Genomic DNA, 20,414 nt, shown 5'->3' with positions numbered 1-20,414 from the left:
ACTTTAATTTTCTGATCTCTGATCATAGTAAACATATTTATTGGTTTGGTTACTTCAAGAAGAAATATACCTAATGGAATAATTATTCCATTAGTTGTATTAGATATATTAATTATATTCTAAAAAACAAACTTTCAAAGGAAAGCTCCTTATAGATGAAATAACATAAAGACTGCTTATCAACTCAACTGTTCCTTTTTTATTTTTAACTGTACAATAAAAAAACTCCTTCCAATTAATCTCAGCTTCTTAAAAGCAACATGGAAGCTACCACTGACATATTTTCTTCCATGCAGTCTACTTTTGACTGCAATATATCCATAGTTCTTATGACTTGGACTTCTTTGCTTTTGAACTCAACAGACTCCAAATGTCTGCTTTTAAAGAAGGCAAGAAATGTTTGATATTTAATAGGGCTTTTTGTAGATATTTGTATTTTAAAAATTATTTGTGATTCTTTTAAACTTTATAATTTTAGGGCTGGGGAGTGATATTGAAGTCCTGAAAAAACTATATTTAAGTCCTGAAAGAATAAGATGTCAAAACAAAACAAAATAATTCCCTATAGATGGCAGTCCAGCCTCTCCAGAGAACAGGAGCTGATTCTACTGTCAGCCTGTTCTAATACGGAGAATCTGCCTTTCTATAATTTAAGACCAGTATTCCTTGGTGTCCCAATTGTCTGAATGATTGGATCACATAAAATGGACTTTATTATATCTGCTAACGTCATGGATTCAGACTACAATTTTCTGAAAATAAACTCTGACTTTAGCCATGATCTTAATACAACTTCAGAACTGTATTACATCACAAATGCCAATAATCTCTTCAAACTAAAAGATGCCCAGTAGGTGAGCCTTCTCTCTCTGGGTTACATTGGAATTAGAAAGAGTCAGTATCATAAGTTTTGGAGGAGTTGAGCTTATTGCCACATGGGATCTAGAAATAGTAGTAACATTTATATTCATATTATGATCAAGAAAGAGATTCTCAATCATTCAGGTCATTTTGTCCCAAAAGTGCTTTTCCAAAAAGCAACTGGATTTTCTTGTTTTTTTCTTTGAAAACGTTTCACTGTGAGATATGCAGTGCAATGCAGTGAGACATGTACAGATCTGTACATTGGGAAAGCAAAAAACCGCTTCATAAATGCATGGCACAACACAGGAGACTCATCACAACAAACTCATCAGGACAGGATTCAGCAGTCCATCTGCATCTGAAAGACAAAGACCACTCTTATGAAGACAACACATTCTGTACAGAGAGGACCACTGTTTGAAAGAGGGGTCAAATAGGCCATCTATGTTAAAATTGGGATGGAAACACCACCTATTTCCTATTTATAACACATCCTTTCAGCAGTCCCAAGAAGGTTCCATGCCACTCTGAATCAGAGTGGAACCTGAATCAGAATCTAAACCTCCAAGTGGCCTCAATGATTCTCTGAGAACTGATGATCGACCTTTAGAGTGATAACGACCAGATGATTGCTAAGAAATATAAACCCTTTCATTCCCCACCAGTCCATTACAGCTGAAGAAGGTTCTTGGATGAGTAGCAAAATATTTTCAAAGAAAAGAAACCAAGGAAGTCAAGTTGTCTTTTGGAAAAGCACCTTTGGGACAGGTAAATTGAACACTGTGGCAACACTTTCTTGTATAGGGGTCTGTAGTGGCCAACAGCTGTAAGCAAATGAGCAAAAATAAATTACTATAATTGACTGATATTTTCTTTCATCTATCAATTTCCATTTCATTTCTACATAATGAAGACTTTATAGAGTACGACAAATCTGTTTTCCCACTGTTTTCATAATCTTTTGTGCCTATATCTATTAGCATATTTTCAGACTATACACCTGTTTGCCACATTAAAGATTCCCTGATAATGTAATTGTAAATGCTTATCTGCACTTTCTGTCATTAAATCAATATTACTGTATATTAAGCCATTTATTACTTTGTGAATCAGATTATAGTATTTAAAGTTTAAATAAATATGAATTCAAAGGTTGCTACAGTTGTCCTATGTGATTTTATTTAGTATGTATCTCTAGAAACACAGGGATTAGATGCTCATTGCCAGTTTTCACACCAAATCATCATTTAAAAATAATGATAATTACTTCAAACTCCTAGCGTCACCCAGTTTTCATTTTAATCCATTGTAGCACATGAAAAAATGACTAGGCAAAAGTTCATGTTTGTAATAGGCAGAGAAAAATTAAGCCTGCAGCTTTTATTAAATCACATGCCAATTAGATTAATAAACCAGATAGTTTGCTTCACACATTTCTTTCTTCAGAAAATGTGTAAATCACCAACTATCTCAGGCTATGTTCCCGTCCCTGGGATTCTTTGAAAAACAGTTTTACGTTCATTAAATTACTGACTTTACTGAGTTGGCTCTAGTGGAGACGTTTATAAAGCCTATAAACAAATATATGAAAAAATAAAACTTCAATGAATTCTGCTAATCTGTGATTATATTATATTATATTATATCATACATAAATGTGCCTGATATAGAAAATAAGTTAAATGTATTTGCATGAATTAAATATAAAGCTAAAATCTCAATCAGTTAAAATAGCAAATGCCCACAATTGTTCAGATAAAAATACTTACCTAAATACTGTGGGTTTAAGATACAGATAATTATAACAGTTGGTCAGAGAAGGAAGTTATTAGGAAAAATAAGCATATCCCAAAATATACCTGTGTGCACTATTTTTCAGTAATGACAAATATCTCATTCATGTCATATCTAATGCATATTTTTCTGTTCTGTGTCTTGGGGTGAATAACAATGTTATTGACATATTTATTGCTGTTACATTGACTGGTGACTACAACAAACAAACAAAGCAGAATATTCTGTATTACATTTATAATGGTTTGGAATTTATACTTCTAGTATTTTGGAATCCTATTGCTTGGACTCAGCTGCCTGAATGGCCCCTTTCAAAAAAATGACTATTTTCAATTTCATATAATTATTAAATTAAAAAAAAAACATTTCAACACATTGTCTTTATTCAGTTAAAATCATTAACATAAGAACTTATGACAGTACAAGTATTGCACACATCAGCTCTTATTGATTTCAGTGAGGCTTAAGCAACTTGGATCACGGCCTGTGTATCCTACAATGGTTTAGTTTTTTGCTGGGTTTTTATTGTAATTCATAGAATTCCGATATTTGGGGGGCTGCCAAGTTTTCTAAAGAATGAGCTGACATAAAATTTATTGAGCAATTGCACTGATTAACAAGGCAGTTGTGTTTCTTAATTGTTGCTTTCCTATTTAAATGCATTTATTAACCAGATCTATTTTGCTCATAACTGTCTCACATATATATGCACTGAACAGTTTCAGCAGATACCCAACTATATGATTTGAAATGAAAAAGAACAGTTTTATCATTGTTTAGGAATACACGGCCACTGATGTAAAATTCCTAGCTGCCCTGAAGGAATACCACAGAATTATAATGTTGGAAAAAGCAGTTAGGCTAATTCTCCACTCAGTGAACAAATCTAAAGTGTCTCAGACAGATGGCTCTGTAGCCTTCACTTGAATGCATCAAATGAAAGGATCCCATTATCTCTCTGAATAACACCTGTCCATATGTCAGGTCTCTTATAATACATACTCAAGTAACACTAGTTATAAAAGACTAGTATTAATGGATTTTTTTAAAACTCTGGATCACATATACAATCCCATAGAAATTTTGAGAATATAGGATTCCCCCATGTACAGCCTCATCCAACTAATACCATTTTGTCAGGTTCACCTACATAGGAAGTTTAAGCTTAATAAAAAAAAGGCCCTACTTGAACAATGGTTGTGTACTGCTATTAATGATATAAAATTGTTCACTTGAAAAATTAATATAAGTGATGGTATAACACTATGGATAAAATTCTAATAAATAAGTTTGAAAAGTTTTAGTCTTGCAATTCAGATATGGATCAAGATGTGATTACGGTTTCAGACGTTTTTAGCCACTGAAGACAGCATAAATATCAGAATATTGTAAATATTAATAGTAGGTTATAAAGCTTATTTTAATCAGGTCGTAAGTAATAATGAACACTTATAATGCAACCAATATAAATTTTCCACTCAAGAAATTTCATAAGGAAGCTTTCTTTTATAAAACATGGATCAGACAGAATCAGTTCAAATGTGCATCTATAAATTCATACATAAAAAATTAATTGCACCAGATCTTTTCTCTCAGTCATGTTATTCCTTCAGTTCTATAGATCATCTCTAAAAGTAATGCCATTTCCCCTCTAAAATTATATCTGTCTGCCATGCCTTCAGCAGAATACTCATTTGTAAACAAAATGGTGATTCATTATTGAAGCTGAAGGGCATCGTTTACCTAGATGTAAATTTATCATTTTTAATGCCTCACAGCTTGATGCCTGAAAATCTCATCAAGTACTCGGAAAGCTTCCTTGACACAGATTAATGACCCAAACAATTAACTTAATAAAGGAAATGAACCAGCAAGTGCAGGTTGGAATCAGATATAGGAAATTGTGGGCCAAAAGTGATCCTTAATGCAAATAAAAATTTGAAAGAGTTATATGCAAGATGTCATTTCATTTGCTTTGTAGAAAATCACTTAGAGACTACTATGCTGATGTTTATAAATATTTTCCTTAATATATTCATATTTTGGAGGCAACCAACTCATACCTAAGGTTGCTAGAAATATTGCACAAGCCCAGCAGTTCTGCAGCATTTAAAATGGAAACATAATTTCAGTTATTATTCACCTGAGTCAGAAGTAAATTCACTCTGATACCAAACCATACAACTCCAGAACTGATTATGGGGTACCACAAAGTTCCAGCGTGGAAGGACCCCAAGAGCCAGTCCTATCCCCCCCCCAACAACCCTATAAAGTGGGTTGGGCTGAGAGACTCATTGGCCCAAAGTCATCCAGTTGGCTTTCATGGCTAAGGCAGGATTTGAACTCACAGTCTCCTGGTTTCTAGCCTGGTGTTTTAACCACTAGATATTATAATATCTTCTACCTTCAAGAGACAGAAAATTACTTTAAATTAGTAAAAATGAAGCTCACAAGTCTTTTGTTGGATAAACTTGATCATGAAATTTTAATAATAATGGGAATGAGACACATTTCTTTTCAATTTAGCAAAAATTGTTTGTTATGGTGTGGGAGGCAGCTGAAGCAAATCTAAAAAGGTTACAACTTCTTTATAGACTTAGGATAGCTAAAATATGCATTGGATTAAATAGAGCAAAACTAATGGTTGGATATAGCAACATAGGTTGATTGGATAATTTTGAGAAGATAGTAATTAAGGTGGAACTACAAAGAAATATTGACAAAGATAGTGGCTTTTAAAATAAAAAATACTATTTTAGATAGTATTTAGAGCTTCAATTTCAAACTGTCTACCATGGACCTCACCCCATTGTTAAGAGGTCCATAAAGGGGACATGCATAAGCGCACCAGCATGCCTACCATCCCTGTCTTACTGTCCCTATCTATCTGTATTTACTTCCTTTGTTCATGTTTATGTTCATACCTATACTTGTTATCTTGTACATGTTTGACAAACAAACAAACAAATATTGGTTTCTGTATTAACTCCCAGTGGCTTTCCTTCCCAGGGTTCTCATCTCCTGGTATCCCTAATCAACATCCATGTGTTTAAAAGAGCTGACAACTTATTGGGGGGGGTGAATTTGGAATGGTGTAATTTATTTGATTAATTACATTAATTAATGCCATTTTCCCCATCACTTCCAAATGATTAGGAAGAAGATGCAATCTCTATTATTTTCAATATCTTGTAAACCTGCACATCGAAGCAGCTGGAATCATTCTTCCTTTTTAAACCACTTTCTCCCCAAGACAGGTGCCTAGTATTATTGTGTTTGCAGGAATACCATATTTACACTAACTATGAAGAAGTCAAGATCTCCCCCCCCCCTGCCACATTCCAAGCAAAATCAACCTTCAAGCTAACCAAAGCCAGATTTGAAGCTGTACTGAAACAGATATTAAAATATCTGCATCATTTAAAAACTCCTGGAGCTAAGATGCTGTCAGTTGTTCCCTTATTATTACTTCCCAATAATGAAGTCTGGACATTGATTAACAGTATGCTGATGTTCAGTAAAGATACATTCATAATTGTTCTTATGCATTCTTCCACTCCTTTTGTGTTGACATTTAGAAGCCAGAAAGGGCAAATATAAAGATATAGCAGGTCTCACCAAGAGGCTATCCATTTTCAGATTATGAAAACAAGTAAATATAGACACCAAAGTTACATCTACTGAAACTATCCATTTTGGAATTCAGATTGGCATGTATATTAAGCAATGTAAGCATTTCTTTCATTCAGAAATTATTGGCCTCCAATAGACATTTAAGATATAAGACACACTAGAATTGGCAGAAATCCATTAGGCATACAGTATATTATCATTCAACAAACATTTGAACTGTCCATCATCATAAAGGATACTAAATTATAGCATAATTAGTATACAACTAGGCTATTACACTTTTTGGAAATTGAGAATCAAAGTGAAATAATGTAGAATGTCACATACTTTCATCTAGAAAGAAAATATGGATAAATACTTGGCACCTAATTGATGGCACTCAAGAGAGATTCTTCAACATATGTTTCTGCAAGCAAATATATACTTTGTCTAGTCCAATTATACTGATCTTGAGAATTTCTGATTAAATTTGATAGTGACTGTTACATTAAAAAGAATGCAATCGTTCTGAATTTTTCTTTATAAATAGTTGAAATTTGCCCATATTGTAGATCTTTTAGTGAAACTACATTGCAGAATTCTTGTATTCAGACACTAAACTGTAATTAAGTGGATGATGATATCTCTGTAATTGCTTCAGAGATACTATCACATTTTTTTCTGTCACTAAGAAAGCCAATTTTGTTGAAGTGGCCAAAAGCCATTGTAAATAATTTTCTATATATCCAGTTGCAATGATTTATGACAAATGACTTTCACACTTATTTTATTAGACCTGAAGTGGAATTGTATTTATTAGTTTTGGATACTTTAATATGAGATACTCTTGATAGATGAGTACATCTATGTGAAGATAGTATTAATCAATATGTTCTAATATAGACTTTCTCATTTTGCACTTTTAGCAAAGATGCAAATCCAATGGAGAGTATTGGATAAAAGTTTATTATATATAAGAAGTTCTTTCACTGATATTCTCCATATTGGAAAGTTCCATTCAATATTAATAAAGGACCAACAAATCTCCTCTCAACTTCTGCATGCCATAAAGATTTCCTGCAGTACCTGAGCTAACAATTTCTCGGTTGAGCAATAGTAAGGATTGAATTACAAATAACAACATTGAGGCTATATTTTTGTTTTGTTTGACTGATGAATAAGTTGGATGGGAAATGAAAGGGTATGTTGCTCATTCATACTTGGACTCATAGTTCAGATCGCTCAAATTCTTCTCTATTAAAAATATATAACTAGGGAAAATATTATGAATGGCTTAACACTTTTTAAAATTACACAAATGCTTCACATATTTGGATGTGAACTTAGAAATGATTCTCCTATAAAACATGAATTAGGGAAGAGTCCATGGTTAACTGTGTACAACATAGTTACATTTGGTCAATGACCAAATGACAATGACTGTCATTTCATTTGGCTTAATTATTATATTCAGTAGTATGTCACCAAAAGCTCATTATTAATCTACAGGTGAATACAGGTGAAACTCGGAAAATTAGAATATTGTACAAAAGTTCATTTATTTCAGTAATGCAACTTAAAAGGTAAAACTAATATAGACTCATTACATGCAAAGCAAGATAGTTCAAGCCATGATTTGTCATAATTGTGATGATTATGGTTTACAGCTCATGAAAATCCCAAATCCACAATCTCAGAAAACTAGAATATTGTGAAAAGGTGCAATATTCTAAGCTCAAAGTGTCCCACTCTAATCAGCTAATTAAGCCATAACACCTGCAAAGGGTTCCTGAGCCTTTAAATGGTCTCTCAGTCTGGTTCAGTAGAAATCACAATCATAGGAAAGACTGCTGACCTGACAGTTGTGCAGAAAACCATCATTGACACCCTCCATAAGGAGGGAAAGCCTCAAAAGGTAATTGCAAAAGAAGTTGGATGTTCCCAAAGTGCTGTATCAAAGCACATTATTAGAAAGCTATGTGGAAGGGAAACGTGTGGAAGAAAAGGTGCACAAGCAGCAGGATAAGTGCAGCCTGGAGAGGATTGTCAAGGCCATTCAAAAGTGCTGGGGACTTTCACAAGGAGTGGATTGAGGCTGGAGTCAGTGCATCAAGAGCCACCACACATAGACAGATCCTGGACATGGGCTTCAAATGTTGTATTCCTCTTGTCAAGCCGCTCCTGAACAACAAACAATGTCAGAAGCATCTTACCTGGGCTAAAGAAAAACAGACCTGGTCTGTTGCTCAGTGGTCCAAGGTCCTCTTTTCTGAGGAGAGCAACTTTTGCATCTCATTTGGAAACCAAGGACCCAGAGTATGGAGGAAGGATGGAGAGGCACACACTGCAAGATGCTTGAAGTCCAGTGTGAAGTTTCCAGAGTCTGTGTTGATTTGGGGAGCCATGTCATCTGCTGGTGGTGGTCCACTGTGCTTCATTAAGTCCAGGGTCAATGCAGCCGTCTACCACGAGATTTTGGAGCACTTCATGCTTCCTTCCGCAGAGAAGCTTTATGGGGATGCTGACTTCATTTTCCAGCAGGACTTGGCACCGGCCAACACTGCCAAAAGCACCAAAACCTGTTCAATGACTGTGGGATTACTGTGCTTGATTGGCCAGCAAACTTGCCTGATCTGAACCCCTAGAGAATCTATGGGGCATTGCCAAGAGAACAATGAGAGACATGAGACCGAACAATACAGAAGAGCTGAAGGCTGCTATTGAAGCATCCTGGTCTTCCATAACACCTCAGCAGTGGCACAGGCTGATAGCTTCCATGCCATGCCGCATTGAGGCAGTAATTGCTGCAAAAGGGGCCCAAAACAAGTACTGAGTACATATGCATGCTTATACTTTTCAGAGGTCCGATATTGTTCTATGTACAATCCTTGTTTTATTGATTGCATGTAATATTTTAATTTTCTGAGATTGTGGATTTGGGATTTTTATGAGCTGCAAGCCATAATCATTACAATTATGACAAATCACGGCTTGAACTATCTTGCTTTGCATATATTTGCATATATTAGTTTCACCTTTTAAGTTGCATTACTGAAATAAATGAACTTTTGCACGATATTCTAATTTTTCAAGTTTCACCTGTACATGTATCTTATTTTAAATTAGGAAATTATCAAACTTTCCTTGCTTTATACTAGAGCTATGTTTTCACTTTCATAAAGTGAATTTGCATAAAGCAAGACACTGAACTGGAAAAAAAGGAAAGATTATAGAAAATACATTGACAAATGTGCTTGTAAATACCAAAGATTTATGTTCTTCAAATATCTTTCATGTTGTAGGTTCTATGACTGAAATTATTTTATCCATCTTTTCTTCATATCCAACATACATGGTTATCATGACAGATAAGCAGTTAGAATGCATCACAACATTATGAATTTTTGCTCAGCTTTCAATAGCAGCTCATTCTAGGGTGAGGTTTCTTCACCAAAGTCATGATTATAGAGATCCTTTTCCTTTTAAGTATGGGGGTTACACAAAATGTTGATGCCCATTTTGATACCATGGCTATTACAGGTTCAGATATGGAAAAAAGGATATACAATTGGCATAACCACAGTAAATAAGGATAGTGAGGGAAGAAAAGTGATTTTGTAAGAAAAATATTCAACATATTCAAGTGATTTTTTTTCTGGAATAAGTCTTGACATCTTTCCAGGCTGTTTTGCACCTGTGTGCACACACACACAAAAAGAATTATTGAATGAAATAATAAATTGCCATATTGAATTTGCATAAAACAAATTTGCATAAAGTAAAGGGAACCTATATGTCATCTGAAGTCAGTCCACCTTTTCTTTACTTAAAAGACAGTTTCTCTTTGAATGGTTTTTCCTCTAGCATAACTGCAAATTTGGAAAATGTGTGGTGTTCCAAAAAGGCATGAGGAAGAGCAAATTTGGATAGGATGCTGATAACTATCTGAGGCTTGACAGGATCAGATGTGAGTTGGAGTTTAACATTTGAAATATCACAATTACTCTTCCCTTTACAGATATGTATACGACAATTTTCCACTTTTAAATGATTGCTAGTCTCCAAAGTGCTGGAACAGGCAGAAAGATCACTGTAAACAAGGAAAAACTTCTGATGAGGTTGGTTTTCTTCGTGGACTCAACATTGGAGGAAGGAATGTATTTTTGAAGTTCTCAAAGATAAGAATGATATATCATAAATAAATAAAGCAAGCAGACAAGCAATTTTTTACATGTTTCATAACATACTAAAGCACTCTCCCGTCATGCATTCATCAGGATAATATGGTTTTTAGACCTGATATTTCCTTGTTAATATTTTACTTAATATTAATATTGGAAAATGTTCCAAGTATGTTCCAGATCAGTAAGTTTCTAGCTTGAGCATAGAGGAACTAATGATACAACCAACAGATAAAGTAGTCAAAAAGCAAGTACCGGTAGTCTCACAGAAAAAGAGCAAGCAGCCTAAGATTTAAAGAGAAATTAGAGAAGAAAATTCTTAATTCATTATCTATACAACATTTCCCCTTGTGGTCAGTAGACTGTGGAGAAGTGAGACTTTTAAAACTTACTTTTAATTGGATGAAAAGTACTGTTTAGTTAGCATTATAGCTGGCAGCTACAATTAGGAACAGCTATTGGAAAATCATACTGATCATTCTTTACTATTATGAAATCCATCAGTATAATGTAAGTATTTAAGAACTGGAAATTTTAGATTGTGTTATTAAACATGACTCAGTTTAGAAAGCTACAGTTAGATTTACTGCCTGATTCAAGTTAACAGATATGGACTTATCCTAAAATAGAAAACAAAGAACCATGATTTTAAATTTCAGAAAAGCATATTCTGGTGAACTAGCCAGAACAATTGAAAGCAGAATTATTTAGAGCAGAAGGGGCCATTCTTTGGCTAGATGTGTTTAAAGCAGAGGCTGGACAGACATTTCCTAAGGATAACTTAATCTATACCTAAGGATAATTTAATCTGATATCCTTCATGGAGTAAGTAATTTGATTCATTGCATAATAACCTGTTCCAGTTCTATGATTCCATGATTATATTGAATTTGTAGAACGTTCGTGCTGGTAGATTGTGTGAAAGGAATGCATATAATCGTATGGAACCAGTTTTCTGAAAGTATCTGTATAATTTGGATAGACATTAATATAATATTTATAATATTTATAATTTTTGATAAATATCTGGAATTTAAATAAAAAATAAGAAATTAGTGTTTGAAGAAGGTGAAACTAACAGAACTGCTGCACCATCACCATTATCTAGTTTGTGAGCCTCTCACAAAGTCTTAAAACTACACAAATTACAACCAATTCTGTATATAATTCATTTGGTGTCACTCTGATTTAACAATCTATACTTGTTGGCATCATTAACTCAGTTTACATTATGCCATTTCTCTTGGCATGATCACTGACACTTTGGTTTTTTTACAGTTTTCTGCTTTTTGATGGATATCTTGGTTACTAAATATCATAATATTCTCACTTCCCCATAGTTTTTTCCATAGGCCATGCTATAATATTAATTTCCTCTTGAGGGTGCTGCTGCATTATTTTGTGCTTGTGTTTTAAAAAAAATAAAAATAAAAGCCACTGTCTGCTTCCAAGTTTACCAGACATGCATGCTTGAATGTTGGTTCACTCTGGCGAATGTAGATATTTGTTATCTGAACAAAAGACAGACATTATGCATTACTGTATAACAGCAATATACCAGTTTGGTGCCATGATTTTTCCCTTGCAAAGAATCTACTTTAAAAATATGAATATTATATAATGAATGTTAAACACACATATAGATACAGATAGACCAAATCTTCACTGTCGCATTATCAGCCATTGTGAACCTGAGACTTCCATATTTCATATAATTGTGAATATGAAGCAGTCAGGAAGATTTCAATTGTATCTTAAAGAATGCATGAGTCTGAATTTCACAGCTGCCAAAAATTTACAACTCTAGTTGAGGCAAAGGAGTGGAAAAAATAAAAATCCCCACTCCCATGTTTCTTACAAGCTTCCCAATAGAGTTCATATTTAACGCTCTTTGACATTCTGCTTTTTTGACATTAAATAATTAAGGCTATAATTGCACGACCTAGGAATAATCACTTGGCTGAACTGAATGAATAGGGCATTTTCCCTTTAAGTAAAGGGCATTTATAATTAGATAGTTAGGTACAGCTAGCTGTATAGCTAGCTAGCTGGTTAGCTAGCTATAGACAGATGCCAAAAAGGATTTAATGATAGAACATAAATTGTGCATGCCATTATTGTTTCAATAAACATTTTTTGGAGTGGCAGGGGAAGATATAGCAATTCATAGAATCTCACATTCTCTGATGTTCAGCACTTTGCTTGCTTCTGTGCACAAGAAAAATGTTTTTGTCCACAGGTTTATCCCGAATTATTTCACAAGGGGACCTATATATGTTTCTGCTGTGAAATAAAAGGGGGGGGGATCAAAGACTTTGGTGCTCCAAATGTACACAAAAGATAATGCAGGTAGTCCTCATCTTACAACCACAATTGAATCCAAAATTTGTTGCTAAGTGAGAAATTTGTTGTGAATGTTGCCCCATTTTACAACTTTTCTCACATTTGTTAACTGAATCACTGCAGTTCTTAAATTAGTAACACAGTTTTTAAGTGAATCTAGTTTCCCATTTACTTTGTCAGAAGGTTGCGAAAGGGATCACATGACTCATCATAAATGTGAGTCAGCTGTCAAGCATCCAAATGTAAATCACGTTATCCTTGAGATGCTGCAATGGTAATAAGTGTGAAAAATGGTCATGTCACTTTTTTCACTGCCTTTGTAACTTTGAACAGTCATTAAATGAACTACATGACTACTGGTATAGGGTTGGTGCACTAGATCATATACTTTTCTGAATGGCAAATATATTTGAATTACTGGATAGTAGTAATATTTGGACAAACATGATGTTTAAGAGAACGATATTTAATACTATAACACGTATTTTGTATTTATCCTGTTCCTCTGGAATTTTGGCCTTACTTCGGGAAGACTATACCAATTTAACAGATCTTACGAGAACTATTCTCTCTTTTAGACTGTTAGTGGATCTGGTTAAGCAAGATTAATGACACCTCTTGAACTTTACTAGACATCTTTCTGTCAGGAAACAAAGACTAATTTATCATCACTCATTGTTTCAAAATTATTTTTTAGTACAGTTTATACAAGAGCCGAGGTGGCGCAGTAGTTAGGGTGCAGTACTGCAGGCCACTTCAGCTGACTGCTATCTGCAGTCAAATCTCACCGGCTCAAGGTTGACTCAGCCTTCCATCCTTCCGAGGTGGGTGAAATGAGGACCCAGACTGTGGGGGCAATATGCTGACTCTGTAAACCGCTTAGAGAGGGCTGAAAGCCCTATGAAGCAGTATATAAGTCTAACTGCTATTGCTATTGCTATACCCAGCAAGCCAGCCAACTCACCTGCTTAGGTGCAGGTGCCATATCGTACCATTTATTTAAAAATTGCCCCAAATTTTTATTTCTTGAGGGCTACAATTCAGACTACTTGGATTGATAATAATGAATTATAGATCTTTCTCTCCTATTTTAGGGGAGAGAGGAGTTTTATCTCCTATTTATTTAAATGATTAAATGTAGCTTTTTTTGTTAGATAGCAGATTAAATAAGCACCGCTTCTATGTCTAAAAAAGAGCATAAAGTAAGTTTTGGAACATAAAACATTTCTGTGAACCAAAAATAGAAGTATTTTCTAAAAGATAGACAAGCTAGACATATGCTTATATGAAATGTAACAAAACAAAACTGCTTATTGTTAATCCATATTTAGAACACTTTAGTCTTGTCCAGACAAGAAGTTCATCCAGAAGAACTAGCTCTACCTTAAAAGAATCTTGCAGGTCTGAAAGATTCCCCCTTTGTAGCCCAAGAAACTATGAGACTTTGCACCTTCCATTCTTTCTGCACTCAGCTGCCTCTTATCTGACTGTTGTCCAATCTGCAGTTCTTCCTCCTGTCTTCCAAGGTCATTCCCACATATCATAATTTTCTTCAGATTTAACAGTCACACATGTAGCCTTGGGTCTTGCTACAATTATTTACACATATTTATACAAGGGAGTTCCCACACTGAGCAGAGGTTGGGTTTGATTATCTCAATGAACCTTTCCAATTATATGATTCAGTGATTCTGTCCTATGCCACATCTTTGCTATAGCATTAATGTCCCTCCTAAAGCATTTCTAGAACACTACTAGATGGATTTGTTATCCTTCAACTGCCAGAATTCTTAGTGGGGCCATTGCTGAGAAATCTAGGACTGAAAGTCCACACAACTGCAGGTGCCATGTGGATGAAAACTAGAGTTTCAATAACTGTTCTGAGCAGTGCGAGATGGAATGTCAGGCATTACTGAAAGAAAAATAAAAACTGAACGCTTTAATTCTAGCAACTTTGAATTATCTTATATTAGGCGACAAGAGTAATAAGTCATGTGGCTTCTCTCTGTCTTTGGCAGTCCTTGCAATTTCCTATCATGCTTTGTTTAGCAATACTTCTCACTTCATCTAAAAACTGAAGGTTGCTGAGAAAAATGGATGGAAATAGTCTTAAAAATTTATTTTGCTCCATTAAAAAGGAAGAGGTGATGATTTTAAAATACAGGTAATCCTCAACTTACAATTCATTTAGTGACCGTTCAAAGTAACAATGGCACTGAAAAAAGTTACTTATGACCATTTTTCACATTTATGACCATTGCAGCACCTCTACAATCATGTTATCAAAATGCAGATGATTGGCAACTGATTTATGACGGTTGCACTGTCCCAGGGTCATGTGTTCAATGTTTGTGACCTGACAAGCAAAGTCAATGGGGAAGCCAGATTCACTTAACAACCATGTTACTAACTTAACATCTGCAGTGGTTCACTTAACAACTGTGGCAAGAAAGGTCGTAAAGTGGGGCTAAACTCAATAAAACTTTCACTTAGCAACATACATTTTTGGCTGAATTTTGGTTGAAACTCGAGTACTAACTGTGTACTGTACCCAGGAATCTCATACAATGAAAAGCAATACAAAAATGAGAAGAAAGAGAAAGAAGTAAAGAAAGAGAAAGAGAGAGAGAGAGAGAAAGAAAAAGAAAGAAAGAGAAGGAAGGAAGGCAGAGATCTCCTTAATTAATTCTGTGCATTTGATACCATTGTCTTTTATGGCAGCACATGGACAAAAGGCTTGAATTACAGTTTCAGATAAGCTTCAGCTGGACTAATCAGAATGCATGACTTGAATACAAACCAGGCTACTCATTATTCTTATTGTTAGAGGGCTACATATCTTAATGGAGGGATTCTTGAAAACTTACTATTAAATATTGATATTCAACACATGCTTTCTAACAGGCAATCTATTACAAATGTTTCTATCAGTCAATGTATGATCCCTATGTACAGAGTATTAGCTTCTTTTCCTATTACTCATAGATTCAGAGGAGAGAAAGTATTCATTTAGCAGAGTAAGGCAGGATAAATGGATGTAGTGATATTTTAGTATCAAAGCAAATAAAATACAATACAAGAGAAGGCTGATGTTCTGGAAGATAAGATAGAAGCACCAGTCAGATAAAGTTTTGCAAAGTTGGATAAAAGCGACAAAAAAGGGAAGTTGAAGAAGCAAAATTCTGAGAAAAGCGCACTAATGAAAATAGAATGGAAGGAAGCAGAGGTCGAAGGAAAGAATATTGGTTTTGTCATGTCTACGATCCGTCAATAATGTATGGCCAAGAATCCTAGAATTTAGATTTTAGATTTAGATTTAGAAGGTTTATTTATATGCCGCCCTTTTCCCTGGGGGGACTCAGGGCAGCTCACAATCCAAAAGGAAAGGGGGGAAAACAGACTTTTTACATATAAGACAATACATAATTAAAACACAACATTCATACCATTCGGGCGGGTTACAATCTTAGCCCCAGGCCTGACGGGATAGCCAGAATTCTCCAGATACTCCTGAATTACTAATCTAGCAATCCTATGGCTATGGACTATAGTGTTGTCAATCAGGCAGTTTATATGGAAGTCTTATCGGACAGGCACTCACACTCCATCTCAGTGCAATGGGGATTTAGATGTAAACACAATCCCGAAGTCAAATATTCAAAAGCTGAGTTCATCTTGACGTTTTTCTATATAATGAGGATATATGGGCTGTGATCAATTAAATAGAAGACTGCATATGATACCACCAGTACTGATTAGATTATTAGCAAACCTTGTTTCCTCCATTTACACAATGTATATTCATATCCTGTTTAATTTTATGTATTTATGGCCCAGTAAATATTTTCGCTATGGTGTACCTGTTGGCAATATGGCTACTAGATAATACTAACATCATTCATGCTGCTTTACATTTTAGATTGCTAATAAAAATGAAGATAAATTAAAATTACCTATAGAAATGTGCTTCAATAGTTTCTTTTACAACGACTACATATAGTTTCAGAAATAATACAATATTTCCAGATCTCTGACTGACATGTTTCTTATGAAAATCTGGGCCTAAACAGTTTTTAAAATATTTTAAATGCAATGGGATTGCATTTACTGTAATCCCATTAATTATATGATGGGATTACATTTGACTTTCCCATCATAATAGAAATGGATTAAAGTGACAGGACAACCACATTTGACCAAATATGGATACACTGCTTTACATAATCAGATATTCCTGAAATAAGTTAGATGGGATTAAAATCAGATATTTTCCACAAAGTATAGGAATAAGGAAAGATTAGCACTCAGATCTTCATTACTATTCACACTTGCAAGTTTTAAGACCTACAGAGGACTTTTCTTCAAAGTATTAACAATGGCTAACAGTTTAGAGATTCATTATCAATTACATCACTTCAATTCTTATTTGCTTCCAAGATCTTTCAAGACCCTGTGTCAAGTCCAGTCTTTGCATCTATAATTAAAATTATGTCATGTCCTTTATTTGAAAATGTGATCTACTTATAATGAACCGCTATCACATGGGCAGGAGCTTTAATACTCAATTTCTCAAAGCTTTGAAAAATAATTAATTTTTTACTGTTTAATTTAGCCACAATTCTCTCTCACTGGCACACTTGCTAAAAGAATGGATGAGTTTATTTCCTTACCAGGCCACTAAAAGTAGAAAAATGGATTGCTCTTTCATTTATGTCATTTTAAGTACTTTTAACTTATGGGGAAAATAGATACTATGTTTGTAACCAGGTTGGCATATGTAGTTTAAGATATAGACTTTCAGGTACACTTACCCAGAATAAATCCTAGTGATTCCAATGAGATTTACTTCCAGGTAAGAATGTTGAAGATTGAGCTATCACCATAAAATATCCTAAAAGAAGAAGAAAAAGTTCTTTTGTGTACTCCTATGTCATGTTTTTCATAATGATCACATATTTCATTTTAGCTTGCGATTCTCACAAAAATACTCTTGGCTTCCATGCTTCCCTAGATTAGAAAATATTAGCAATGTATAAGGAGCAAACTAAACAGTTTATATGAAGTTCTACATAATCCACGGACACTGGTTCTAAAACAGAGATTTGTAAAAAGATAAAATATTTACAGATATTGATATAGACATTCTGCCATATTAGCAAGATGGAAAACATTGCCTCTCCAATTTTCAACCACAGGTAAAAGTTCACAAGTGAAAAGTAAGGACTCGGGAAAGCTTACTTATAGCATCTGAAGCCAAAATGTGCACATTCCATACTTATGTTCTTTCAATGAGACATTCCTGTCAGAGAGTAACAGACCACATATTAGAAGAGTTACGCCAACTGGAAGTGGACAGTGAAGATGTCTTCACACTGCAACACTGTTGGGGAGGTTGCTGATATGTGATTGGCTACATGGTCATAATGTATTGAGTATTACAAACATCATGACAGATTGTCAGCTATGTTGGTAGACTACTGAGGCAGGAAGGTTGTAAGCTATTCTCCTGCCCATTGCAGTCCAGCTTGTAAAGATAGATAATATCTCCATCTTTTGAACCCATTACACAACTAGGCAACACTTTTAAAAATTACTGATGTCTCATGATTAATAAACTTGTTTCATAAATATTCTTATAATTCTAATATATATGTTACATGTATGGTATCAAATATATCTTTGAAAGACAGAGTAGACTTACAGTGTGAAAAATCAGTCAAAATGTTTTATAAACACAAACCACTAAAACTAATTTGAGATCTGGCTGAAGTTTTTTTTTTAAAAAAACCACGATTTCCTTATCTTTTACTTTCTCAGCTATTCTTCTTAATTGTACCATTGGCCTCTGACAGCTTAATGCCTTATGCATTCCTCATTTTCTGGGCAGATCACTAATTTGTGATGATAATTAGGGACCCCTGCTATTCCATCTGAGACTTAGATCTTGAGGCTAATTAAAATGAAGTGTTGCACATATGCAAGCAGCTGATAAAATGTTGCAACCAGGCACCTGGAATCTAGGCATTTGGATGGCATCAGAAAACAAAAAGAGAGACAAAATATATTGCGGAGCAACAATATAAAAAGAACAGGCAGTAAGCCAGTCATCAATGGAAGGTTTCTATCACTGGTTTCAGACTGGGAATTCTTAACTACGCTTAATGATTGCTTTTCTGGTAATGGTTTGCCTCTGATTTTTATAAGAATATATATATCCTAGTATAGGCAGTCCTCATTTAGAAGCCACAATTGGGACCAGTGGTCATTAAGTGAAGTGGTTGCTAGATGAAACCACAACTGTGCTTCTGATCATATTTTAGCTTTTCTTTGCTTTACAGACCTGTGAATATTGATTGCAGTGTTTTTTTCATTACTGTTGTAACTGCATATGCTTGGTCTATAAGGTATGTCCTAAACACATTTACAGACAGTGGATAGGGAATTCTAATTTCCCTGAGCAATCATCTGAAGTTAACATATTTACTCTAATTTCAATTGCAGACACATTTTTATAATCAATGTCTTTTTAAAAGTTGTAATATAGTAGAATATCTCTGGGGTGTACCATGTGTCTGTCAGTATTCAGTTTAATTGACTTACATCAGAACCACAGTTCTAGGTTTCGAATAGAGAAAGCCAGTCAAAGTCTAGAAAAGGTCATTATTTGGGATGTCACAAAAGAGCGGCAGTACAGTTAACTGTATTTGTACAGTATGTACAAATTGTACTGTACATGTACAATAATTGTTGTAGATACCTTTGGGATTCGCAACCTCAAGTGTGCTAAGAGAGGGCTGAATGGTATACACTTCTGGGTGAGGACTAGGGGTACAATTTTTTACTGTGAAATTATCTCTGTTGCATCAAATCTGAAATAAGAAATGCTTCGTTGACCTTTTAGTGTCCAAAAGATCACACAATGGACAGATTCACTATTCCAGTTATATATGAATACCATGGGGATTACAATTATTTTGCTATTAGCAAAAGTAAATTCAGTTAAGGAATATCAGCTCAACTTATTATACAATTTTTTTTTACATATTTGTGCAGAATAATGCATATTTGTAAACCAAAGTAAGAACAGGCACCTAAGTGATATATATAAAACAGTGACATCAGTAAAAGATAATAATAGTGCTATAAAGTGACCTTTGTCCTTCTGGGATATTTATTAATACAAAAATATTTATTGCAGCAATTTTGGAGGGCAGTTTTGTTCATCTCCTGCAGCAAAACAATGGATGACTGACATCCTAAATATTGTTTCATTTTATTGTGCAAAATGCCTCACATCATTCATGAAATGTGAAAGAGACACAGGCAACATTATCTTCTGTCTGTAAGCTTTTCATGTTATCCTACCTTTTCCATTTCACATGCATGTGGGTTGTGAAGCACATTTTAACTGATAGCACTACACGCTATCAATTTGGAAGCAACAATAAGTTTTTTTGTAAGTTCTGGAAAAGCAGAGGCACTTTTTCTTTGTCCATGTAGCAACTATTTGTTGTGAGGAAGCATACAGTCTAAATTTTCTTGAAGAGCATCATGACAGGCATGCAGAGAAGGACAGCTCTTCAATTATTCTAAGACTAGATTTAGTGCACATTTGACCAA

The 20,414-nt window shown here is 34.5% G+C and overlaps 1 long non-coding RNA gene across 1 annotated transcript; it reads right to left on the bottom strand.

Annotated features, from left to right (window-relative positions):
• Positions 1-569: 569 nt before the first annotated feature.
• Positions 570-17,685, bottom strand: LOC106541250 (uncharacterized). Its single transcript, XR_001312951.2, has 3 exons — positions 17,606-17,685; positions 2,892-2,966; positions 570-1,222 (listed from the first exon to the last, which is right to left on the bottom strand). It is a non-coding gene; the product is annotated as an uncharacterized LOC106541250 (long non-coding RNA).
• Between the last annotated feature and the right edge of the window lie 2,729 nt (positions 17,686-20,414).

Source organism: Thamnophis sirtalis, unplaced genomic scaffold, assembly GCF_051295495.1.
Source record: "Thamnophis sirtalis isolate CommonGarterSnake01/CBP01778 unplaced genomic scaffold, rThaSir2_p1.2 scaffold_10, whole genome shotgun sequence".
Lineage (NCBI taxonomy): Eukaryota > Metazoa > Chordata > Lepidosauria > Squamata > Natricidae > Thamnophis > Thamnophis sirtalis.
Note: the sequence above shows the minus strand (reverse complement) of the source record. Positions and strands in the feature narration are given on the sequence as shown.